Source organism: Sus scrofa, chromosome 17, assembly GCF_054392235.1.
Source record: "Sus scrofa isolate SSC_HxYL_T2T_F1_AM1 chromosome 17, Sscrofa_HxYL_maternal_Yorkshire_Landrace_v2.0, whole genome shotgun sequence".
Lineage (NCBI taxonomy): Eukaryota > Metazoa > Chordata > Mammalia > Artiodactyla > Suidae > Sus > Sus scrofa.
In genome coordinates, this window is record NC_139399.1 from 54048943 (window position 1) to 54076319 (window position 27377).

At 42.4% G+C, this 27377-nt stretch overlaps 1 protein-coding gene across 2 annotated transcripts in view; it reads left to right on the forward strand.

The window, feature by feature from the left end:
* Positions 1-765: 765 nt before the first annotated feature.
* The window catches only part of TOX2 (TOX high mobility group box family member 2), a 238534-nt gene continuing 211922 nt past the window's right edge, over positions 766-27377 (forward strand). The window contains exons 1-3 of one of the 2 annotated variants that reach the window (XM_085004020.1): positions 766-894; positions 16866-17031; positions 22054-22236. The gene's annotated coding sequence lies outside the window, so the exon portion shown is untranslated. The remainder of the gene's footprint in view (positions 895-16865; positions 17032-22053; positions 22237-27377) is intronic. The other variant, XM_085004021.1, reaches the window with a different exon arrangement.

Here is a 27377-nt window from a genome sequence, read left to right on the forward strand (position 1 = left end):
ACTTAGGAAATTCCCAGGATTTGGGGAGCTGTGAGTCAGGAGCTGTAGATAAAGACCAAATATATATAAGAAATATGTTTTGGTCATCTAAGTCACCAAATATCTTCCTTCTCTCCTTCCTTCCTCCCTCCCTTCTTTCCCTGTGTGTTTTTATTTTTTATTTTTATTTTTTTTAATGACTGTACCTGCAGCATATGGGAGTTCCCAGGCTAGGGGTCCAATTGGAGCTGCAGCTGCTGGCCTACACCACAGCCATGGCAGCACCAGATCTGAGCCACATCTGCAACCCAGGCTGCTGCTTGCGGCAACACTGGATCAACCAATGAGCGAGGCCAGGGATGGAACCTGAATCCTCACAGACAGTATGTTAGGTTCTTAATCCACTGAGCCACAATTCAAACTTCACATATTTTTCTTATATATCACAATATCACCATCTTATAGGGCCTTATATGGGCTTTGCTTTTTTCTGAGATGGGAGCCAATGGAGGGTTTTGAGCAAGGAGTGATTTGGTTTGACTCAGGCTACAAAAGGGTCTTTCTGGCTGCCACACTGAGGATGTTCTGGAAGAGACAAAAGTGGAGGCAGGGCTGTTACAATGGTCGGAGTAAGGAATGATGGTGGCTTGGAACAGGGTGTCGGTGATAGAGGTGTGAAATGGCTAATAAAGCACTGACCAGCTTAAACTCGTTTTGCCTCCTTAAGTAGGTTGTCGATTAATCAAACCTTGAGCTATTTTACAGAGCATTGCGCATGTGCAACACGGAAATCCTTGTTTCTGCGATGATCCAGGAAGCGGAATCGTCCGTCTCTGGAAGAGAAATATTGCCACCGGACCCCTTAACGAAGTGAGAAGTCCTTCAATAAGGAAAATTTGGCTTCCAGCACCGCAGGTAGCTTGTATGTACTGATTTGAGACTAGCCAGTCAGCTTCCAAGTTTGAAATTTCCCTAACACCTTAAATTTCGCGCCAACCCTAGATTGATTGACGAGACAGGGTTGAGTCTTGCCTCCTGTTTCCTTGCTGGTCGACCTTGCAATAACCCTTTACCCTTTCTTTCTTTTTCTTTCTTTCTTTCCCTCTCTCTCTCATGGATGCTGGTCGGGTTCCTTACCGCTGAGCCACAGCGGAAACTCCTAAAGCTCTTTATTTTCTCAAACGCCAAAGTACTGGCTTCTGTGCCAGGTGGGGAGCAAACCTTGCTTGGTTACAGAGATGGTGATCAGGGGTAGACTCTGAACCTATTTTGAAGCTTAATGCTCCCAGGGTTGAAGTCAAAGAAAGATGTCAGGGATGTCGAGGTTTTGGGTCTGAACAGTGGGGAGGGTAGAATTATCTTTTCCTGAGAGGAGGTGGCCATAGGAGGAACAGCTTTGGGGCACAGAGGGGCAGTTGGAATGGGGACCTTGGCTTTGAATGTGGTGCATTGAAGCACCGGTGAGAAACCGAAGTGGTGGAGGGTGGTTGGCAATCCACCTGTGGAATTCAGGGGTGCGTTCCGGGCTGGAGGTGTAAGTGTGAAACTTCTAGGTGTACAAGAAATTTTTAAGGCTTTTGAAAATAGTTGTCAAATTCCTTTTCGGAAAGTTTTCATAAATTAACATTCTCTTGAAAGGATGTGGAAAGTCCCAAGCGCTGGGTGTGACCTTAAAAAAATCCGTACCAATTTGATAAGTGAAAGATGACTTCTTACTGTTCTAATTTGCATAACGTGGATTTCTAGGGAGATTAACCTCTTGATGGTTTTCAGCCATTTCTCTTTCATCTCTTGTGAATTGCGTGGTCCTGTCCTTTCGTCCATTTAAACAATGGGAAGGACATATCCTTATCATATTGATTTAGAGGCAAGGTGAAATATTTTTTCGTCATGTGAGAAATAGTTTCTCTGAATTTTATTTTCGTGGTGCTTCCTGATATAGAGAAGATTGGCATTTTAATGTAGTCAAGTGTATCAATCTTTTCCTTTTTGGTCTCTCCTTTTGCTTAGAAAGCCATTCGTCTCCTACTATAGAAAAATATTCACCTATATTTTATTCTAGATTTTTTATAGTTTAATTAAAATAATAACTCTGATTCACAAAGTTTATTTGGATGTATGGTGCAAGGCCTGGATGTTTTTCCTGGCCCCAAATTGTTAAGAATTATTCCTGCATCAACTTCTTGATGGTTTTCAGCCATTTATTGAGCATTCCACAACATTTCTCATTAATTTAAATGCCACCTTAATCGATACTATATTCTTACATAGAGTAGGGCCTGTTTCCAGGCTTTTAATTTTTTCATGGCTATGTCTATCTTCTACACTGTTTTAATTATTACAATTTTATAACCCATTTAATATCTGGTAGATAAATCCATTATTTATTTATTATTTGAAAATTGTCTTCATTGCTCAACCTCTTGTTTTTTCTGTTCACACTTTAGAGTAACATTAAGAAAATTTTTTTATTAAAGTGTAGTTAATTAACAACGTTGTGTCAATTTCCGCTGTACAACAAAGTGATTTAGTTACACATACATACACCCTTTTTTTTTTTTTGGCCATGCCCACAGCATGCAGACGTTCAGGGCCAGGGATGGAAAGTTTGCCACAGCTATAACCAGAGCCACAGCGGTGACAACACCGGATCCTTAACCCCCTGAGCCATCAGGGAACTCCAAAACTCTTCAAAAAAATATTCTTTTCCATTATAGTTTTTTTTTTTTTTTTAAGTCTTTTTGCCTTTTCTGGAGCTGCTTCCCAAGGTATATGGAGGTTCCCAGGCTAGGGGTTGAATCAGAGCTGTAGCTGCCGGCCTATGCCAGAGCCACAGCCACGAGGGATTCAAGCTGCATCTGAGACCTACACCACAGCTCATGGCAACGCTGGCTCCTTAACCCACAGAGCAAGGCCAGGGATCGAACCCGCAACCTCATGGTTCCTAGTTCGGATTCGTTAACCACTGCGCCATGACAGGAACTCCTCCATTATGGTTTATCATAGGACATTGAATCTAGTTCTCAGTGCTATACTGTAGGAACTTTATCCCCTCCGTGTGTAATAGCTTCCATCTGCTAATCCCAGCCCCTCCCCCTGGGCAGCCACAAGTCTGTTCTCCTGTAGCGGAACCTTTTTAAGTTCCAGAAGGTTACCAGCCAAGTTTCAATTGCAGTTCCATTAAGCTTACATATTCTTTTGAGCAGAATCAATAGGTTTGGATTACTGTTTTCCCACCCTTGAACCTGGACTGCTCCCTAACCATGAAGATTTTCTTTCATGTCCTCCATGCAGTTTCCTTGTTTCTTCCAATCCTAATGCATGTATCATAATGATTTTACTCCTAGGTAAGGAAAAAAACCCTGAACTCACCCCTGTCTCCCTTCCCTCCCTCCCCCCATCTAATCTATCTTCTGTCACAGTAGTTCTCAGCCAAGAGTGATTTTTGTTCCCCGGGGGGCACCTCTGGCACTGTCTGGAGATATTTTTAGTTGTCACAGCAGGGGACCAACCTCTAGTGGGTAGAGGCCAGGGATGTTGCTGAACATCCCACAGTGTCCAGGACACTCCTCGCAAGAGAGAATTACCTGGTCCCCAGTGTCGGTTGTGCTGAGGTGGAGAAGCCCTGATCCATCCGTGTTGTGATGAAGTCTTTTCCCCATGGCCTTGTCCTACGGGTACAGCAGTATTCTGATTGGTACCACAAGCAAATCTCTGTAAAGTATCAGGAGGGGAGCCCTGTCCTCTGGCTGCTTGCTCTGTGCGTGGAGATGAGCAGCCCAAGATAGGCTGCATCCCTGGCCTGCATGGCAGCTGAGAGCGCTGGGGTGTGCCGTCCTCAACTGCGTCTCAGCTGCCACAGGGCTGTGCCAGAGACTGGATGTCCTAAAGGAGGCCAGTCTTCCGAGGGGGACCAAGGAAGGCCCGAAAGGGAGCCCATGATTCCTTTTTTTTTTTTTTTTTTTTTTTTTTTTTGGTCTTTTTGCCATTTCTTGAGCCGCTCCCGTGGCATGTGGAGGTTCCCAGGCTAGGGGTCCAATTGGAGCTGTAGCTGCCATCCTACGCCAGAGCCACAGCAACTCGGGATCCGAGCTGCATCTGAGACCTACACCACAGCTCATGGCAACGCTGGCTCCTTAACCCACTGAGCAAGGCCAGGGATCGAACCCGCAACCTCATGGTTCCTAGTTCGGATTTGTTAACCACTAAGCCATGACAGGAACTCCACCATGATTCCTTTTATATAAACTTCAAGGAATTCCTCAGTGGCTCAGTGGGTTGAAAATCTGGTATTGTCATTGCTGTGGCTCAGGATGCTGCTCTGGTCTGCTTCAGTCCCTGGCCTTGGGCACGGCAAGAAAAAAAAAAAACCTTCAAGAACCGAAAAAACTCACCTCTGAAGGTGGTTGTGGAGGTGAGGGTGGAGGATTAACTAGTTATGGGCACAGGGAATTTTCTGGAGCTTATTTCCGGCGCACTGGATCTGGTTGTCAGATGAAGCGAGTTTGCCCCCCTCTTTCTCTTTTTATTCCTTAAAAAAGGTCCAACCATAGTCGAAGCCCCCTTGCCCTCTCTCCTCCATCTCATTCCCCCTCCTCGCTCCCATGAGGTAATCACTGAAGCTGGTAGGTATTTTTCACATCCATATTTTTGCATTTTCCAAGCAGTATAGTTTAGTGTTTTCAAACATTTAAGTTCCACACTGTGTATATCATCCTGCATTTTCTTTTTCGCTAAATATTTTTATATCTACCTAATTCATTTTAACTGCTACATAGTATTCTATTGGGTGTGGACACTTCTATTAATCCAGTCTCCTATTATTAGACATTTAGGTGGTTTCCAATTGTTCTTCATAATAGTGCTTCAGTGAACATCCTTACCTGTGTCTGTATATTTATTTTGTAGTCAGTCCAAACATCGTTTTTCAGTTGGCCCTCTTGAGTTCTCTAGAAAGACAATATTATCATGGACTAAAAATGATACTTTTGTCTTTCTCCCTTATACTTATGATTCATATCTATTTCTGGTCCTTTTATATTGCTTAGAAATTTCAGAACAATAGTAAATAGCAGTGGGAACAGCAGCCAGACTCGTTTTGTTCTTGACATTAGTGAGGTGGCCTCTTGAGGTTCCCTGTTAAGGATGACTTGGCTTTCAGTTTGAGATAGATGCTTTTTATCCTGTTGAGGTATTAGCTTTTTTCTTTTTTTTCTTTTTTTTTTTTTTAGGGCTGCACACATGGCACATGGAAGTTCCCAGGCTAGGGTTTGAATCCGAGCTGCAGCTGCCAGCCTACACCACAGCCATAGCAACGCAGGATCTGAGCCCCATCTGCAACCTGCAGCACAGCTTATGGCAACACCAGATCCCTTAACCCACTGAGCAAGGCCAGGGCTTGAAGCAGCATCCTCATGGATATCAGTCGTGTTTTGTTACTGCTGAGCCACAACGGGAACTCCGTATTATCTTTTTTTATCTGAGTTTATTAGGGATTAATATCATGAATAAATGAACTTTATAAACTAATTTCAAAATGATAATTTGCCTTTTCTTGTTTGAATTATTGTAGAAATAGACTCTTAATGTTGAAACAACCTTGCAATTTTTATATGTGTTTTTCTTCTAATCTATTGCAAGATTATCTATAGTTTGTGTAGTCTTTTTGCATAGACAGCGTATTAAGTGTGATTATCCTGCTGTTTTTCTTGGCTGTCTTTTAAGTCCTGGTTATGAGATTTTTTTCTTCCCCTAGAGTGTATTATCGAGGTATAATTTACATACAGTGAAATGCAGAAATCTGAAGGCTACAACGTAATGAATTTTGCCAAATACACACACTTCAGTAGCCGTCACCCAGATCAAGTTATGGAACATTCTCATGGTCCCAGAAAGTTCCCCTGTGGCTCTTTCTAGGCAGTCCTCTATCCCCACCCCCAGCAAACACGTCTATAATTTTTATCACCAGACATTAGTTTTGTTCATCCTTGAACTTCATATAAATGAGATCATATGGTTTATACTCTGTGTCTGGCTTCTTTCACTCAATATAATGTTTTTGAGATTCAGCCAAAAGCTCATGTCAATAGTTTTGCTAGCTTTGTAGAAGGAACTAATAAGAGGTACATGTTTTTTCATATCCTGAAGGGATTTATGTTACATGGAAGTTATTGTTCTGTGGAAGATTGAAATAATGCACCCATGAAATCGTCTGAGGTTGGAAGCCATTTTTGGAAGCAATACTCTGACAACTTTCTTTATATTTTATCTTTTGTTGTTGGTCTATTCAGGTAGTCTGATTTTTCTGGAGGAAATTTTGGTATATTAAGTTTTCCCGGAAAAGAATCCATTTCACAGAGGTTTTGAGAGTATTAGCATATAATTATGCATAGAGTCCACTTACAGTTTTGAAATCATTAGTTTCCTTTTTTGCATTTGTAACATTTATTTACACTTCCCCTTTCGGTGGAAACAAAGCTATTTCATGAACTAACTCTAAAAATTTACTAGTTCTACTGCGTTTTTGACTGTTAAGGTTACTAATCACTAAGGTTTGCTTTAACTACATTTTCCAAATTTCTTCTCAGTTATTTTAATCTTTTATAAAAAAACAAATTACTTGAGTGAATGTTTATTTTACCTCCTTTCATGCTTTTCTGACTAATCATAAGGGCATTCAAGGTTATGGATTTGCCTATGAATCAGCTTTGCCTCATCCCATAAGATTTTCTGTGTAATTTTCTTTTTTCTTTCTTTTTTTTTTTTTTTTTTTTTTGTCTTTTTGCCATTTCTAGGGCCGCTCCCACGGCATATGGAGGTTCCAGGCTAGGGGTCGAAATGGAGCTGTAGCCACCAGCCTACACCAGAGCCACAGCAACGCGGGATCCGAGCTGCGTCTGCAACCTACACCACAGCTCACGGCAACGCCGGAACCTTAACCCACTGAGCAAGGCCAGGGGTCGAACCTGCAACCTCATGGTTCCTACTCAGATTCATTAACCACTGTGCCACGACGGGAACTCCAAATTTTCTTTTTCATTGTTTTTAAATAGTCTATTTGAAGTTTAATTTTTTCCTCTTTAACTCATATATTATCCAGAAAGGCGCTTAAAAATTTCTAAGTGATTAGGTTTTTTTGGTTCGTGTACTAGAGAAGAAGTGTTTATTATTTTAAATTCCTCACTTCCTTCTAAGGGGGAGGATGGCGCCTGTCTCCTTAGGGTTCTTTGCCTGCTATAGTGATAAGAAAAATGAACAATCTTATCCAAAGATAAGAAAATTAGAGAAACAGACTAAGAGGTCCAACATCCAAATAATAGGAGTTCAAGAGTGAGAATAGGCAGAAAATGAAAAGAAAGGCACCATCAAATAAATAATTCAAGAAAAATTGCTAGAATTGAACAATGTGGAATTACAGATTGACAGGATTCCTCAAATGATCAGTAAAATAGGCCTACAACTTTGAAAAGGTAATTTTTTTCAAGGCTGGAGCTGCTGAAGTTTCTCGTTCATGTAGAAGATAATTGATTTCATGTCAATGGTTTCATGTCAAGAAATAGATATTATTATGAAAGAATTTTGTAGACAAGAATGAGGCTCAGAGAGGTTAAATGAACTGTCCAAGTTCATAGGGTTTGCAGGTGGCAGAGCTGGGATTTAAATAGAGGTCTCTGGTTCTCTTGGCCTGTTCCTTGGTTGTCCTCTCAAGGTCACAAAGTGGTTGAAGAAGGTTACAGGATGGCCGAAGGAGGGGAAGGCATACAAAACAAAGGACAAGCAAAGGACATATGGCCACAGTCTGTCCTGCCTTTAGTGACATATCACTGAAGTCCAACCAGCAATTTTTTCTTACATATCATCTGCTAGATAATGCTATGTGGCCATCCCTCTTGGCAAAAGGAAACTGGGAAATGTAAGATTTTAACTGGATATGTTGCTCCCCAATTCTGGTAGGAAGAGAGAAGGATATTTGAGTAGGCAACCAGGAGTCCCTGGAAGCCCGGAGAGGAAGGAACTGTGTCCTTTCCTTTGGCTACCCAGAAGCTCTTTATGTGGATGAATGACATTTTGTTTCATTTTTTTCTTCTTTGTTTTGGATCATATTAAGTGTTTTCATGGGGTAGAATCAGATTTTCAATATAGTGCATATATTTAATATTTATCTTTTTTTCATTTTTAAAAAAATTTAATTTTATTGGAGTACAGTTGATTTTCAGTGTTGTATTCATTTCAGGTGTACAGCAAAGTCAGTCAGTCATATGTATTGAGTAGATTTCCCTGTGCTATACAGTAGGGTCTCATTAATCACCTGTTTTATACAGTAGTGTGTATATGTTATTCCCACTCTCCCAGTTCTTCCCTTGCCCAATGGTTTCATCTATGGACTGCATGTATTTAATATTTAAATACCACAAATTGGTTGGCGTTTCCTCTCCTTATGACCAGATTATTATGATGGTCCCAAATCCGTTAAGATTTTTAAAAAAATAATTTTTTTTCCCATTGTAGTTGGTTTACAGTGTGTTCTGTCAATTTTTTTTTCTTTTTTTTTTTGTTGTCTTTTTAGGGCTGCACCCATGGTATATGGAGGTTCCCAGGCTAGGGGTTGAATCGGTGCTGCAGATGCCAGCTTATGCCACAGCTGCAGCAACACCAGATCCCATCCGCCAGATCTGATCTGCATCTGTGACCTACATCACGACTCATGGCAACACCAGATCCTTAGTGAGGTCAGGGATCAAAGCGGCATCCTCATGGATTCTAGTTGGGTTCATTAACCACTAGCCACCACAGGAACTACTGTCAATTTTCTACTGTACAGCAAAGTGACCCAGTCACACATACATACATGCGTTCTTTTTCTCACATTATCCTCCATCATGCTCCATCCCAAGTGACTAGATATAGATATAGTTCCCAGTGCTATATAGCAGATCTCATTGCTTATCTATTCAAAAGGCAATAGTCTGCATCTATTAACCCCAGATTTCCAGTCTACCCCACCCCTTCCTGTCCCCTTTGGCAACTGCAAATCTGTTCTCCAAGTCTGTGAGTTTCTTTTCTGTGGAAAGGTTTATTTATGCTGTATATTAGATTCTAGATATAAGGGATATCGTATGGTATTTGTCTTTCTCTTTCTGACTTACTTCACTTAGTATGAGAGTCTCTCGTTCCAACCATGTTGCTGCCAATGGCATTATTTTGTTATTTTTTATGGCTGAGTAGTATTCCGTTGTGTATGTGTACCACATCTTCTTAATTCATTTATCTGTTGACAGACCTTTAGGTTGTTTCATTGTCTCGGCTGTTGTGAATAGCGCTGCAATGAACATATGGATTCATGTGTCTTTTCCAAGGAAAGTTGGGTCCAGATGTATGCCCAAGAGTGGGATTCCTGGGTCACATGGTAGTTCTATATTTAGTTTTCTGAGGTACCTCCATACTGTTTTCCATAGTGGTTGTACCAATTTGCATTCCCACCAACAGTGTAGGAGGGTTCCCCTTTCCCCACACCCTGTCCAGCATTTGTTATTTGTGGACTTGTTAATGATGGCCATTCTGACTGGTGTGAGGTGGTACCTAGTAGCAGCTGTGCATTTCTCTAATAATCAGTGATGTTGAGCATTTTTTCATGTGCTTGTTGGCCATGCTGTTAAGATTTAATCTGAGTTGTTCTGCTAATAAAGTGATAGCGTTTAGTGTTTTAAATATCCCCAAAGTGGTTACCCGTCGTTTCCTAGCTTCTCTTTCTGTGCTCTCTTCCTCAAGACTATTTCCTCTCTCCTCTTTTCCCATTTCCCATTCTCCTCCTCCACCCGTTCAACTGCTGTCATCTCTTCCTGAAGCTTCAGCTCATGGAATGCCAGAGAGATCTTTAAGGTCAACCGTCTCATGCTGCGGATGGGGAAGGGGAGGCTCAGGGAGAGGGGGCGATCTCTGTCAAGGGCTCAGATCCCCTGGCTCGGCCCAACCAGCCTTCTTAATGGAAGGTCAGTGATCTTTATCCCCACCCCCACCCCTGGGGGTGGGGGGAATACAGAGTGAAGGCTCTGAGGTGGCAAAGAGATGAGAAACCACAATGGAGGCTGCGTGTGGCTTAGAGCACACAGGGTGAGGAGGCAAGTGGCTAGAAGCATCAGCAAGGACTGCAGGAAGCAAAGCTGTGGAGGATACGGTAAGGATGTGAGGTTTATAAGCTAGTTGAAAATACCATCAAGGGATTTAGCTTAAAAATCTCAAAGGATCCTTATGGCTGCTTTGTGGAGACAGGTTGGAGAGAGCAAGGAACTCAAAAGAGCAGAACAGTGAGCAATTATGACAGTTGTCCAGGTGAGAGATGATGGAGGCAGTTGGGTTAGAGGTGGAGGTTGTTGGGTTGGAGAGAGAAGCAGGTGAGTGTAGAAGACACGCTTGTCAGAGTTTGGTGACTCTCAGGGTGTGAGAGAGGGAGGAGGCAAAGATGAACCTTCGGGGTCTGCCTTGTGCAAATAGGTAAATGAAACGGAAGGTCCCCCACTGAGCTAGGGTGCACTGGAAAAGGGGCAGATTTTAGTGGAAGTTATAAATTCACTTTTGCACTGAAGTTTCTGTGACACATTCTTATGAAGATGTCAACAAGGTACCCGGGTATATATCATAAGTCATATTTTTCTATCATATCTCTAATTGGCTGTTCTTACTATATAGGAAAACTAATGTTTTGTACAAATGTATTTTGTATTAGACCATTTTACTGCCCTTTCTTACTAGTTGACGTCTTAGTTTACTGAGCTCCCATTAGTTTGAATAGCTTTTCTGTTTTCTGATATGTAATTATATTGTCTGAAAATAATGATAAATGTACTTCTTCCTGCCAACAGTTTTGCCTCTTTTTTTTCTTGTCCTATCACAGTGGCCACAGCAGAGGTTCTTGTATAGTTACTTTTAATCAACAAAATGATACTGATATTTGGACAGCTAAGAAGAAGCTGATTTTGAGGCAAAGGAAGCTAGAGACAGAACAGACAGCTAAGAAATTAGGGCAGTAGTTTAGGTGTCATATGATAATGTCTTTGCATGGAGTCGTAATTGAAGATATAGAAGGGGATAGAAATACCCAACCCTCTTTCCCCACACTCACAGACAAAGAATTATCTGGCCATAAAAAATGATCTCAGGAGTTTCTGTCATGGTGCAGCAGAAACAAGTCTGACTAGGAACCATAAGGTTACAGGTTCGATCCCTGGCCTCACTCATTGGGTTAAGGATCTGGTGTTGCCATGAGCTGTGGTGTAGTTTGCAGGCACGGCTCAGATCTGGCGTTGCTACGGCCAGCAGCTGTAGCTCCAATTCAACCCCTAGCCTGGGAACCTCCATATGCCGCGGGTGTGGCCCTAAAAAAAACAAAACAACAACGAAAACAATCACAAAGCTTCAGGTCTAAAGCATGGGTGTTGCAGTGGCAGGAAACCAAGAATATCTAAACAGTGAGTGTAAAAGTTGGGTACAGTATGTTCATCTGAAAAAAAAAAAAAACACCCATCCAAATTCTCAGTTTACAAACAGTTCTAAAACAGTAAGAGCAAAAGAAGCAAAAGATACATATTTTTCTGATCTGTCTGCATGGATTATGCTTAATCCATCTTCTGCCAAAGTATCTTGTAACAACTACAATTTATGTAATGCAAGCATGCATATAACATATCATTTGGTTCCCCAGTACTTTTGTGATGTGGGAAGTAATTCACATTTATCCAGCACCTGACACTCTCTAACATGCTTAGATTACCTCATTTGATGCTTATATTCCCAGGGCTCACTCCCTTGCAATTCAAGCTCCAATAAAAATCAATCTACTTTCAGTTCTTTGAACACAAGGTCCCGTGTTCCCTCTCCTAAGCCTTGTGGTTCACCTTGTGCATGCCTGTTTCTCCTTTGAAACCCAGTTGGACCCAAAGACCTTGGTTCCATTGCAGGAAGGGAGAGGTGAACGTAGACACCAAGGGCCCTGAAAAGACACTAGCCAGAGGGCATAGCACAACCTCGAGTGAGCCACAGACCTGGTATTCCCTGCTGGTCTGGGCTTTACTGAGCTCCCTCGCTTCAGGGAAGAAAAGAGAAGTCCTCTTGTAGCCAAGTGCATTTCCTTCTCACATTTTCAGGGCAAACGTGGGGGAGGATACACATTAAATTAGTCATTGGCCCATCTTTACCATTCAGCCCTCCATTTGGGGCAGAGGTCACCTCATTTATGGTGTAAGGGACTCATGGGGGTGATGATGGGGCTGGGTGCTCTCCCACTGGGGAATGCCCTAGGGCTGCAGAGTCAGGACAGTCTGAGGCCCTCTTGCTGGACTAGAGTTTTGAGAAAGATGGAATATGCTTGGCTGGATCTGAAACTTTCTACAGTTCAGTCTAGTTGAGAAGGAGGGGGCCTTGGGTGGCCTTTAAGCTTTGGAGACCCCAAACTTGAGATCTATCAATAGGACCTGTTTCTAGAACCTCTTCTCTACATGCCCTGAGTGGTGCCCTCTGTCAGGCCAGCAGATTGTTGGGATATGGATCAAGTCTACTCCCTTTTGCTTGCCCATAGGGCCTAGTGTGGTGCCTGGAACACAGGGGAACAGAGGGGATGTTGGTGAAATTGAAACCATAGTCAGGGCGTTCTCGTTATGGCTCAGTGGAAATGAATCTGACTAGCATCCATGAGGATACAGGTTCGATCCCTGGCCTCACTCAGTGGGTTAAAGATCTAGCGTTGCCATGAGCTGTGGTGTAGCTCGAATATGCGACTTGGATCTGGCGATGCCGTGGCTGTGGTGTAGGCCAGAGGCTACAGTTCCGATTTGACCCCTAGCCCGGGACCCTCCATATGCTGGGTGGCCCTAAAAAGACAAAAAAAAAAAAAAAGAGAGAGAAAGAAACCACAGTTGGGGACCCCCTTCTCTTCATTGTTTTCTGCCCTAGCTTCCAAGCCATTGCTCCACAGCCTGTCACGTGACTGCTTACAAAAGCAGATAAAGAATCCCAGGCGACTTTGGGGGTTGAAGAGGTTTCAAAGCTCTTGCTTTAAAAGCTCAAGCAAAACTTCTACCCTATGGTGACAGGATAAAGCATTCCGTCAGCAAGCCTGGGCTTGCTTCGGACTGGGGGTGGGGGAGAAGGGAGGGCAATGTTGTCACTTTAATTGCATTGGCATAAATATTTGATATTCAATAAATTAGATCTGGAGCAAGGAAAACACTCTTGCAAATGGATTTTTTACCTGGAGCCCAGCCCCATTAGCAGAGGAGTGGAGGGCAGCCTGCCCCAGGGCCGGTAATTAACTCAAGTGGAGCAGAACTAAGCATTTTTGACAGCCTTCCTGGTCTGGAATTAACTGTCATCTCAGAGGGAGAAAGAAACTGCACTGTCACATTGTAGTTTGCAAGAGGCTCCCGGTGTTTGCCAGCCAGCTGAGTTTGGTTGTCTCTCCCTCATGCCCTGAAATGCTTTTTCATCATTAAAGACAAGCTTAAAAGCAACTAATGATGTATTTTATATCCACGTACCTGAATCAGAGGTTTCACCAAAAGAGATGACATTAGTATGGTAATTCAATTTTTTCCCCCCCTTGGCAGTTGTAATGAAACAAGATACAGTGGATGCTGTTATAAGTCACAACACTGTGATATTTGAAGATAGTACAAACCAGATTTTTTTCCTCCTCTCGGTATCAGGGCTTGCCTATAATGAGCTATAGCTTAGCCACCGTCTTCCCGTGTTATCTCCCCCAGCCCCCACCCGGTGTTTATAAAAAGTAGCAATTGATTCTCAGAAAAGGTAAAACTGTTGGAGCCTGAAGCTCCTTCTAGAAGCTACTGCTTGTCTTCTTGTTCTGGGGAAACTGATACAGTAGAAATTTTTGGGCTGGGACTCACCTTGTCAAGTGTTGTGTACAAGCACTTTTTTTTTTTTTTAAATAAGGCTGGAGATCTCAGCCTGTGCACTGACTTACTGTGCAGGTGTGTGTATGCAGTGCACTGTGATGGGCAGCTGGCTTGAGAGAGGAAAGGCTGAATGTGTGTGTGTGCGTGTGCATTTGTTTGTGTTGGAAGGGGTGAGTTGTACGACGACCTGCTCAGATTTTCTGCCTACTTCAAAGCAGTGTAACCACAACTCAGCTTTTTCATCACGGAACCCCAGCACTGTTGCCCTCCTGTCCTCCCTTCAATGGGAGCCTGGATCTCTTGATTACCCCCCTTTCTGCCATCCCATTCACTCCTTGGCCACATCTGGCCTCATTCCCTGCATAGTGTTGGATTTGAAGATGAGATTATTTCCCTTCCCTGCTTGAAAATCTCTCAAGACTTTCTTCTTAACTTTGGCTTCTCATTAGAATCTGAGGGGCCCAGACAGATTAGATCAGAATCTACAAAGTTGGAGCCCAGGTCTTTTGGATGCTCTCTTGGGTTGGCAGCCCATGACTTAGAGGGTCAAGCCGTATGATCTTAGCCTAAGATTTTATAATTTATAGTTTCTAACAGGTTTTTTTTTTGTTGTTGTTGAAATCTTTAGGTTATTCTATGTATATATATGATTATACCATCTGCAAACAGGAAGTTTTAATTCTTCCTTTCCAATTTGGATACCCTTTATTTCTTTTTCTTGCCTAATTGCTCTGGCTAGGACTTCCAGTACAGGCATACCTTGGAGATATTACAGGTTTTGTTCTAGACCACATGATAAAGTAAATACTACAGTAAAAATCACACAAACTTTGTGGTTCCCAGTGCACATAAAAGTTATGTTTACACTATGCTGTAATCTATTAAATATGCATTATATCTAAAAAGACAAGGTATACACCTTAATTAGAAAATACTTTATTGCTAAAAAAATGCTAATACCATCATCTGAACCTTCAGTGAGTTGTCATATTTTTGCAATAGTAGCAACAGAGATCTTTGATCACAGATCACCATAACAAATATAATAATAGTTAAAAAGTTTAAAATATTGTGAGAATTGCCAAACTGTCATGCAGGGGCATGAAGTGAGCAAATGCTCTTGGAAACATGGTGCTGATAAACTTGCTTAATGCAAGGTTGCCACAAACCTTTAGTTTGTAGAAAATGCAGTATATGGGAGTTCCCATCATTGCTCAGGAGAAGAAATCTGCCTAGCATCCATGAGGATGCAGATTTGATCCCTGGCCTCGCTCAGTGGATTAAGGATCTGGCATTGCTGTGAGCTGTGGTGTAGGCTAAAGACTCGGCTTGGATCTGGCATTGCTGTGGCTGTGGTGTAGGCTGGCAACTACAGCTCCAATTCGACCCCTACCTGGGAACCTCCCAAAAGGACAAAAAACAAAAAACAAAAAAACTTGCAATGTATGAAAGGCGCAATAAAGTGAAGCACAATTAAGCAGTTTATGCTTGTATTATGTTAAATAGAAAGGGTGAGAATAGGTATTCTTGCCTTTCCCCTGATCTTAAGGGGAAAAGCTTTCAGCTTTTCATCATTGACTGATTTTAGCTATGGGCTTGTCATATATGGCCTTTATTATGTTAAGGTACGTTCTTTTCTATACTTAATTTGTTGAGAGTTTTTATCATACAAGGATGTTGAATTTTGTGAGGTAGTTTTTCTGCATCAGATGATTTTTATCCTTCATTCTGTTAATGCAGTGAATCACATTTATTCATTCACGTATGTTAAACCATTCTTGCATCCCACTGATAAATTCCACTTGATCATGGTGTATGATCTTTTAAATAAGCTGTTAAATCCAATGTTCTGATACTCTGTTGAGGACTTTTTGCATCTGTATTCCTCAGGATTATTGGCCTGAAATTTTCTTTTCTTTCCTTTTTTTTTTTTTTTTGTCTTTTGTCTTTTTGTTGTTGTTGTTGTTGCTATTTCTTGAGCCGCTCCCATGGCATATGGAGGTTCCCAGGCTAGGGGTTGAATCGGAGCTGTAGCCACCGGCCTATGCCAGAGCCACAGCAACGCGGGATCCGAGCCGCGTCTGCAACCTACACCACAGCTCACGGCAACGCCGGATCGTTAACCCACTGAGCAAGGGCAGGGACCGAACCCGCAACCTCATGGTTCCTAGTCGGATTCGTTAACCACTGCGCCACGACGGGAACTCCTGAAATTTTCTTTTCATATAGAATACTTATCTGGCTTTGGTATCAGGATAATACTGGCCTCAAAATTAGTTTGAAAGTGTGCTCTCCTCTTCAGTTTTTCAGAAGAGTTTGAGGATTGGCATTAATTCTTTAAATTTTTAGTAGAATTCACTAGTTAAGCCATCCTGGGCTTTCCTTTGTTGGGAGGTTTTAAATTACTGTTCAATCTCCTTACTCATTATTTGTTCAGATTTTCCATTTCTTCATGATTCATTCTTGGTAGGTTGTATGTTTCTTGGGATTTATCCATTTCTTTTAGGTTATCTAGTTTGTTGGCATATAATTGTTCATAGTAATCTTTCTTTTTTTTCTTGATCTAGCTAAAGTTTATTTTGTTTATCTTTTTTTTTTTTTTTTGCCTTTTTGTCTTTTTGTCTTTTTGCCTTTTCTAGGGCTGCTTCCCGTGGCATATGGAGGTTCCCAGGATAGGGGTCTAATCGGAGCTGTAGACTCCAGCCTTTGCCAGAGCCACAGCAACACGGGATCCGAGCTGCATCTGCATCCTACACCACAGCTCACAGCAACACTGGATCCTTAACCCACCTAGGAAGGCCGGGGATCAAACCCATAACCTCATGGTTCCTAGTTGGATTCATTAACCACTGTGCCATGATGGGAACTCCTGTTTATCTTTTAAAGAAAACCTTCAGTTTTGTTGATTGTTTCTATTGATTTTCTAGTATGTATGTAATGTATTTTTTCTATAATCTTTTTTTTTTTTTTTTTTTTTAGTTTTGGCCTTACCTCCAGCATGCAGATGTCCCAGGCCAGGGATCAAACCTGCAGCACAGCACCACAGCAGTGACCTGGGCCACAGCAATGACAATGTTGGATCCTTAACCTCTAGACCACCAGGAAACTCCAAGAAATCCTTTTATAATCTTATGGGGGTTCCCTGGTATGTGATGAGTGGGTTTTCTCTTGTTGCATTAAAAATTCTCTCTTTCTTTGACTAAAGACAGTTTGATTATAGGCTGTCACATTAACAGTCTCTTCATATTCAGCCTATTTTGGGTTTTTGGAGTATCATGGATATGGATGTTCATTTCCCTCCAGAGATTTGAGTTTTTTGTCATTTTTTAATTTTAATTTTAATTTTTTTATTAACATATAGTTGATTTACAATGTTGTGCCAATTTCTGCTGTATAGCAAAGTGATTCAGTCATACATATATATACATTCTTTTTTTTTAATATTATTTTCCGTCATGGTTATATCCTAGGAGATTGGATATAGCTTCCTGTGCTTTACAGTAGGACCTTATTGTCTATCCATTCTAAATATTATCATTTGCATCTACTAATCCTAAACTCCCAGTCCATCCCAGTGTCATTTTTTCTTTTTTCTTTTTTTTTTTTATTATTTTATTTATTTTCTGTCTTTTGTCTTTTGTTGTTGTTATTGTTGTTGCTATTACTTGGGCCGCTCCCGTGGCATATGGAGGTTCCCAGGCTAGGGGTTGAATCGGAGCTGTAGGCACCGGCCTACACCAGAGCCACAGCAACGCGGGATCCGAGCCGCGTCTGCAACCTACACCACAGCTCACGGCAACGCCGGATCGTTAACCCACTGAGCAAGGGCAGGGATCGAACCCTCAACCTCATGGTTCCTAGTCGGATTCGTTAATCACTGCGCCACGACGGGAACTCCCATTTTTTCTTTAAATAAGCTTTTTGCCCCTTTTTCTTTCTCTGGGATTCCTATAATGTGCACACAAATATATACTTTCTTATTGGTGTCCTATGTCATGTAGGCATTTTCTTTCTTTTCCTCTGATTGCTAATTTTAAATGATGGTTTTATGAGTTCACTGATTCTTCCTCTTCGCTGAGTCTACTCTTGAAGTTCTTTATCAGTTTCTTTAGTTCAGTTATTGTATTTGTCAATTCCAGGACTTTTATTTGTTTTAATGGTTTGTATTTCTTTGTTAAACAACTCATTTTGTTCATGTATTATTTTCCTGATTTTGTTTAGTTGAGTATCTGTGGTCTCTTTTAGTTCACTGAATTTTTTTTTTTCTTTTCTTTTTAGGGCCACCCTTGCAGCATACAGAGTTTTCCAGGCTAAGGGTCAAATCAGAGCTGTAGCTGCTGGCCTGCACCACAGCCACAGCAATGCCAGATCCCAGCCGCATCTGTGACCTACACCACAGTTCATGGCAATGCCGGATCCTTAACCCACTGAGCGAGGCCAGGGATTGAACCTGCATCCTCATGGATACTAGCAGATTTGTTTCTGCTGAGCCGTGGCGGGAATTCCTCACTGGACTTCTTTAAGGTGGTGAATTTAAAACTCTTTGTCAGGAGGAGTTCCCACCATGGCTCAGTGGTTAACAATGCTGTGAGCTGTGGTGTAGGTCGCAGACATGGTTCAGATCTGGCATTGCTGTGGCTGTGGCATAGGCTGGCGACTACAACCTCCGATTAGACTCCTAGCCTGGGAACCTCCATATGCCGCAGGAGCAGCCCTAGAAAAGACAAAAAGACAAAAATAAATAAATAAATAAAAATAAAATAAAATACAATTCTTTGTCAGGAAATTCATAGATCTCTAATTTTTTAGGGTCAGCCGCTGGAGCTTTGTGTTGTTCCTTTGATGGTATTTTTTTTCCTTGATTCTTCAAGTTCCTTAAAGTCTTGTATTGCTGTCTTCACATTTGAAGAAGCAATCCCCTCCTCTTGTCTTTACTGACTGCTTCACGAGAGAAAGACCTTTACCAGTCCACCCAGCTAGAAATTTTGGGGGAGGCTTAAGCTTTTTCTGCGGATGCCTCTGCCCCATCTTTTTGTTCTCTCTTTAAGGGAGAAGTCTTAAGATTTTTTGCTTTCTCTCAATCCTGCAAAGTCAGGATGGAGGCTAAGAGCTTCCCATTTATTTTCCCTAGGGCAGTGCCCCGAAGTGTTCAAGGTTGTACTCTTTTTCTCAGTCCTGCAGCGTTGAGCTGGCAGCCAGTGTCTGTGCGCTGTCCATGGAGAGGTGTGTGTGCCATCTGGGGGCGTGTGTGTACACTGTCTGAGGAGGCTCGCATGCAGTGTTGCGAGGACATGTTTGGAGTGCTGAAGGTGTGCACCAGCTAGTTGGGGGTGGCTGCAGGTGAGGTATCTCATGAGGTTCATGGGTAGGCCTCTTGGTAGAGTCTGCAAGCTAGCTAGTCACATCTGTGGCTGATTTTTGAGATCTGTGCACTGGTGGCTTTGAGCCCCTGCCCGTCCGTTCTGCTCCTCGCTCCCTCCAGACTACTTAGTCATGCTGATCCTCTCAGTGGTCTGGGTGGGGCGAGGCAGAAGTGGCAACATCCTGTGAGGTTGAAAAGCCATGTGTTTACCCTGCTCTTACTTTTCCCCCTAGGAGAAACTGGTGGCTGATGAAGGTCTTTCTTGGCACTGAGCCATGCCAGCTTGGGGGAGGGGTGACGTGGGTAAAATGAAACTATTTCTTACCCCTTTCAAGGCATCTTTCCTTGGACATTTTTTGTTTGAACTGGGTGCCAGAATCTCTCCACTGGATTCCCAGGTTCCCACACAGGCACTCCCATCTATGGATGGTTGTCAAAATCAACGTTTCTGTGTGAGTATGAAGGATAGAATCTCCTACTTCACTGTCTTATTGACGTCACCTCAGACTTCTTTTGCCTTTAATTCTTTTTTAAAAAATTATTTATTTATTTATTTATTTTTAGGGCTGCACCCATGGCCTATGGAAGTTCCCAGGCCAGGGTTTGAATCAGAGCTGCAGCTGCTGGCCTACACCACAGGCACAACAACGCCAGATCCAAGCCATGTCTGTGACCTACACCACAGCTTGCGGCAGCACTGGATCCTCAACCCACTGAGCCTAGCCAGGGGTTAAACCCCTATCCTTGTGGATACTAGTCGGGTTCATTACCACTGAGCCACAATGGGAATGTCTCCTCCTTTAATTCTTAAATGTGATTTCCTTTGGTTCTTTGAATATATTGAAAAGGGTTGCATTTTCCTGGTGGCTTAGTCGGTTAAGGATCCAGCATTGTCACTGCTGTGGTTTGGGTCACTCCTGTGGCATGAGGTTTGGGTCACTCCTATGGCATGGGTTCCTGGCCCAGGAATTTTTGTATGCCATGGGTGCAACCAAAAAATAAAAAAAAAAAAAAAGAATTGATTTAAAGGCTTTGTCTAGTAAGTCCAGCATCTGTGTTTTCTCAGGGACACTTTCTATTGACTCTTTTCTTTTCCTGTGTATTGGCCATATTTTCTTGTTTCTTTGCATGTCTTATAATTTTTGTTGTTTTTGTTGGAAATTGGTCATTCTAAATAACATAATGGGACAACTGGACATCAGATTCTCCCTTCTTCCTAGGGTCTGTTGTTTTTGCTGTGTTGTTGTTATTGTTGTTATTATTTGTTTAGTGACTTTCCTGGACTAATTATATGAAGTCTGTGTGTTTTGTTGTTTGTGGCCACTGAAGTCTCTTCTCAGCTTAGGGGTCAGTGTTGATTAGACAGAGATTTCCTTCAATGCCTGGAACCAGTAAGTCTCCCATTCTTTGCCAAGGGGTTGTATATGTATCTCGGGATGTGCTTCCAATACTCAGCCGAACCGTCTATGGCACTGGCTTAGCCTTCACTTTTGGGTTGCAGGGACCCTCATTATTAGCCAGAGGTGCTAGTTGAGGGCATTCTCATGTCTTTCCTGATCTTGCACATAGGCCTTCTTTTCGAAACTCTGTGGAATCTCATTCTCCAGCTTAAGGTGTTTGCCCAAACCATCCATCATCTCTCCCTCAGGCAGCTATAATGTTAAATAATTGCTGCTTATTGTTTTTGACAACTCCCCCTCAACCCCACCCCAGCCTGGGGAGGGAAGAAGAGACTTTACTGGGGGAGCTCTGAGCCAGGTCGGATAAAGAGGAACCTTACGAGTAGAGTTTTCCAGGGGACGGCCAGGCAGATCAAATAATGATGATTTTTCTGATAATGGAGCTTTGAAAAGTTTCAACTCCGTTCTGACTACTCCAGTGGTTGTGGGGCTGCTGGTTTTCCCTGTGATTATGGGCTGTTACTTGTCAAGGCTATTGTGGGCTGGAGGGCGGAAAATGGGACTGGGACAAGTTCAAATGCCATAAAGTTCACTGTTCTTATCAAGATTCATTATTTTTCTTGGGGAAAAAAATGCCCCTTGGGTTGCAGCAAACTTGGTTAATTTCTAGAGTTCTGAAGTAGCTGATTCTGACAGTTTTTGTCAGAGTTCGCATTGCTTTTTTGGAGGAAAGAGTTTATGGAGATTCTTACGCTGCCGATTTTGATGATGTCACGCTCATATAGACCAACTTGGCATTTTTGTCTTTGTAATAGTTCCTATAGTTCTTATGCTACTGTTAATATTCCCCTGCTAAATACCACCATGGATATGCCTCTAGTTGAATAAAGTCGGGTTTAAAGAGTCACTGCTGCAAGAGGGGCCATACATCATGGGAGAGTGTCAGGAACCTTCTAAGAGGTGTTAAAGGATTTGGTATTGTGTTGAGTGACTTTGAGGCAATTTCAAGGAAACAAGGCTTTTCTCTGAATTGGATGCTTACCGGAAGTAGAAGTCATTCTATGACCAGAAATTTTAATAAATACTATTTGGGAAGTGGGGGGGGGGGATGAAGGGAGATCATGCTGCTGTCCATAAGGAAGCAGCAGTCACCTTGATTAGCTACGATGGTGGGTGTAGTCGGCTGAATAGTGGCTGCCACAGATATCAGATCCTAGTCTCTGGCACCTGGAATTCTGTATGTGAAAAAATTCCTTCCATGAAAAAACTGTCTTTGCAGAGGTCATTAACCATCTTGCAAGGGGACCCTAAATACAATCACGAGTGTCCGTAGAAGGGAGAGGCAAAGGTTCACACGCACCCTCTCTGTCTCTCTGTATCTGAGCCCCCCACCCTCACCCCCCAGGAGAAGATGATGTGAAGACAGAGCTGAGAGAGATTCAAAGATGCTGGCATTGAAGATTGAAGTGATGTGGCCACAAACGAAGGGGTGCTGGCAGCCCTTGGAAGCTGGAAGGGGCAAGGAGTGGATTCTCTTCTGGAGCCTCCGGAGGGAGCCGAGCACTTCCTGCACCTTTATTTCGGCTTGGTGAGATGGATTTCACACTTCTGGCCTCCAAAACTGTGAGAGTATAAATTTTTGGTTTTAAGCCATGCGGCTTGTGATCATTTATTATGGCAGCTCTAAGAAACTAACATGGAAGATGTTCGGTCATTTCTGTGGTCTGGACAATGTCCTTATTTTTGCCCGGGTTCATGAGTTGTGAGTTGAATTGTGTCCCCTTCAAATTCCTGTGTTAAAGTCCTAAGCCCCGGTATCTCAGAATATAACCTTATTTATTTATTTATTTATTTATTTTGCTTTTTAAGGCCACACCTGTGGCATATGGAAGTTCCCAGGCTAGGGTTGAATCTGAGCTGCAGCTGCTGGCCTACACCACAGCCATGGCAATGCTGGATCCTTAACCCACTGAGCAAAGCCAGGGATTGAACCCTCATCCTCATGGATACTAGTCTGGTTTGTTTTCACTGAGCTACAATGGGAACTCCTATAACCTTCTCTAGAAATGGCATGATTGCAGATGTAACTCGTTAAGACGAGGTCAGCAGAGTGGTCAGTAATCTAAAATGACTGGTGTCCTCATGAAACGGGGACATCTAGGCAGAGAGATGCACGTGTAGGGAGAACACCATGTAAAGATTGGAGTTATGTTGCCACAAGCCAAGAAACTACCAGAAACTAGGAGAGGCCTGGAAAGATCCTCCCCTTGGGGCTTCAGAGGGAACGGGCCCTGCAGATACCTGCTCACAGCTTCCTAGAGCTGTGAGACAGTAGCTTCCTGTTATTCAGTCCGCTCAGTCTGCAGTACTTGGGATGGCGTGCCCAGGGAGTGAGTACCGTTCAGATACGATTACAGAGGGGTCTTGCTTTCATCTTGCTCGGTCACGGGCACAGAGTGGTCTTGTCTGATGCCGATGTTTTGTGAAATTGTTTCTGTTCAGCAGGAAAAGACCAGGGCTCCCTGTGAGTGCCAGGTCAGCTCTCCCAGATGAATGATTTTCTCTCTCTCTAAACCATAAAGTCTTTACTCATCTGATAAACATTCACTTTATATTGTATTTAAGGGTTTTAGCTAATTCTTTTTTTTTTTTAAAAAAAAAAGCCGTTTAAATCTGGAGTTTGTTTGTGGCACAGTGGGTTAAGAATCCAGTGTTACCACTGTGGTGGCTTGGGTCACTGCTGTGATGCAGGTTCAGTCTCTGGCCTGGGAACTTCCACATGCCACAGGTGGAGCCAAAAAGAAACAGTGAAATCTGCAGTGCAGTTGGCATTTATTTTGGATTGGGTGATGGAGCCAGCGGTATGCAGCCTCAAGTAGAGGACACAAGGGTAGAAGTGATTTGAGATATAGTTTGAAGGCTGGGGTATGTATGGACCTGGGTCATCCACAAGGCTGGCTTGGACCAATCTCCTTGAGCTGGTTTGTATGTAGAAATAACCTCAGAACAATCATTTAGGGAGTTGTTTCTCTTCTTTTTACTTGTTATTTATTTATTTTTTCTTTTTGGCCGCACCTTGGCATGTATTGAACCTGGGCCACAGCAGCGACTTGAGCTACTGCAGTGACGACACTGGATCCTTAACCCACAGTGCCACCAGGGAACTCCTTTCGTTGTTATTTTTGATGGAAGGAAAGGTTAGAACATGTCTTTAGTTCATTCATGTCGTGGCTGTGAGTGCCTTCTCAAGACAGCCATTAATTCAGAGCGTAAGCTCATCAGCAAACCCTCCCAGAGCCCCACGTGCCCCGGGCATCTTCTCCATCTATTTGGATAAGTGCAACTCAGGATCAATTATGGATGAGGCTCTATGGGAAATGAGTAAGTGGGCTGTTGTCTACTTTGAAAAATTAATGGGTGCTGATTAATACAAGAGTACACTCCCTCTTCCTCAGCTCAGGGAGGCTCAGACCTCTGCGGAAGCTCCGGGAAGGAGCAGTGGCCCCATGTCTGTGTGGGGTCAGATTTGATCCATGAATCGTGCTTTGGGATTCTCCTTATCTCCTTGATAAATGAGGATACTGAGGTCCATCTAGGTTAAGCTATTTGCCCAGCTAGCAAAGAAGGAAAGACAACAGTCTATTCTTTCTAAAATTTTTTTTAGGAATTCCTATACTGGCTCAGTAGGTTAAGAACTCAACTAGTATCCATGAGGATGCAGGTTCAATCCCTGGCCTCGCTCATGGGGTTTAAGGATCTGACATTGCCACAAGGTGCAGCAAAGGTCATGGATGCAGCTCGGATCTGGTGTTGCTGTGGCTGTATTATAGGCCTGCAGCTGCAGCTCTGATTTTACCCCTAGCCTGGGAACTTCCATATGCTGCAGGTGCAGCCCTAAAAAGAAAACAAATTTTTTTTTAACAGAAAAATTTGATCATAGGCAAAGTACAGAGAATAATAATATTATGTAGCTGTCCTCAATTTTTAGTCTCAGAATTTTTTTTTTTTTTTTTTTTTTTTTTTTTTTTTTTTGGCTTCACCCAGGGCGTGTGGAAATTCCTGGGCCAGGGATGGAACAATGCTAGATCTTTAACCTACTCCACCACAAGAGAACTGCAGGTCTCAGAATGTTTTATACACATAAACATTTTCTGAGGACCTCTAGAGCTTTTGTTTATATAGCTGCTTCTAATGATATTTAACATATTAGACATAAAACCTCAGGCATTTAAACATGCTTTATTTAAAGCACCTAAAAATAGCAATAATCCCATTACATGTCAAAACAAATAACTTTTGTCCTTGATAATTTGTTTTTACTCTAAGCTTTTAGATGCCAGTTATACATTAGCAGTTGAAGTCTGTTTATTTTTTTATTGTGGCAAAATATGTATAACAAAAATTTACCATTTTAATCTTTTTTTTTTTGGCCACACTCGTGGCATATGAAAGTTCCTGGACTGGGGATCAAACACATGTCTTAGTAGCCACCTGAGCCGCTACAGAGACAGTGCTGGCTCTTTAACCCTTTGTGCCACAGCGAGAACGCCCCATTTTAATCATTTTAAAAAGTATAATTCAGTGGCATTAAGTACATTCACATTGTTGTACAACCATCACCACTGTCCATTTCCAGAACTTTTTCATCATTCCATACTGAAACTCTGTACCCATTGAACCACAAATCCCTTCCACCCCCTACCCCCAGCTCCTGGGAACCACCATTCTACTTTCTGTGCCTATGAATTTGACTCCTCTAGGTATCGCATTAATGGAATCATACAGTATCTTCTTTTTTGATCTTCCATGCTGGTTGGTTCATCCATGTTGTAGCATATGTCAGAATTTCCTTCCTTTTAAAGGGTGAATAATATTCCATTGTGTGTGTAGATTACATATTGTTTAGTCATTCATCTCCTGGCAGACATCTGGGTTGTTTCCATCGTTCAGGTGTGGCGAATAATGCTGCTGTGAACATGGGTGCCCAAATATCTCTATGAGACCCTGCTTTCAGTTCTTTCGTGCACATACCCAGAAGTGGATCAAGTGCTAATTCTATGTTTAAGTTTTTCAGGGAAACACCGTACTGCTTTCTGGCATTTTACTTTCATTCCCACATGCACATGCACAAGGGTTCCAGTTTCTCCACATCCATGCCAACACCTGTTGTTTTTTGTTGTAGGTTTGTTTTTTTTAAATAGCCACCCTGTTGCCTATTAAATCACTTTTAAATAAAAGTCAGTGAGAAGAGAGTCATTGTTTTACATTTTGCAAATATTTTAAATAGCTGGCTTAGACAGTGGAGTCTCAGATCTGTTTCTGTTCTAATCTGTGGTGCTATCACATGCCATGCAGCCTCTGGAAAACTCCACGGTCTGCTTGTGAGAGGAGATAAAGAAAGGCAAATGACATTGTAGTATTATTAGTAAAATGGTTTTGATTTAGCAGACCTCAGCTTTGATTATCAACTCAGGGTCAGTCTTGTTTTATCTCTTCTCCCTCCGGTGCCTCCGCACTGCATCATTTTGAAGCAAATCAGTAACTATCCATTATTACTGGCGTTGTGCTGGTTGCTTTCTGCATTGCCTTCTTAGTCCTCATTATAAATCTGCTTTATTGGCATGTATGAGTATCTGGTGGTTTATGTGAGGGAACCAGGCCTCTGGGATGTTAGGAAAATTTCCCAGGTTCATGTCTCTGGCAGCTGATAACAGGATGGTGCCCAGGTCAGATCTTTTTAAAATTTAATTTAATTTAATTTAATTTATTTGCATTTTTAATTAAAGTATAGTTGATTGACAGTGTTGTGCCAATTTCTGCCGTACAGCAGAGTGACCGAGTCATAGATATATGTACTTTCCCTTTCTTATGTTATCTTCCATCGTGGTCTGTCCCAAGAGACTGGATACAGTTCCCTGTGCTACACAGTAGGACCTCCTCGCCCGTCCATTCTAAATGCAATAGTTTGCATCTACTAACCCCAAGCTCCTAGTCCATCCCACTCCCTCCCCCTTGGCAACCACACGTCTGTTCTCCATGTCTGTGAGTCTGTTTCTGTTCTGTAGATAGGTTCATCTGTGCCATATTTTAGATTCCACATGTAGGTGGTATCATATGGTATTTGTCTTTCTCTTTCTGACTTCCTTCACTTAGTAGGAGAGTCTCCAGTTGTATCCATGTTGCTGCAAATGGCATGACTTCATTCCTTTTTATGGCCTAGTAGTATTACACTGTTTATAATATGTACCACATCTTCTTTATCCATTCCTCTGTTGAAGGATGGGCGTTTAGGTTGTTTCCATATCTTGGCTATTGTGAAGGGTGTTGCTGTGAACATACGGGCGCATGAATCTTTTTGAATTGTAGTTTTGTCTGGATATACGCCCAGGAGTGGGATTCTGGATCACATGGTAGTTCTAGGTTTAGTGTTTCTGAGGAATCTCCACACTGTTTTCCATAGTGGTTGTACAAGTTTATATTCCCACCCACAGTGTAGGAGGTTCCCTTTTCTCCACACCCTCTCTAGCATGTGTTATTTGTAGACTTATTAATGATGGCCCCTCTCCCAGGTTGAATCTTTATTACGCAATCTCTCAATTCAACTTTCTTGCGATCGCAAAAGCTGTTGAGGCTGCTGCCTGTGTGCCTCTTTTTTCCACTGGGGCTTTGGGGAACACACTGGTTTTCCTCCCTGCCTCTACCTTTCACATGTGGGTCCTCTTTCAGTAG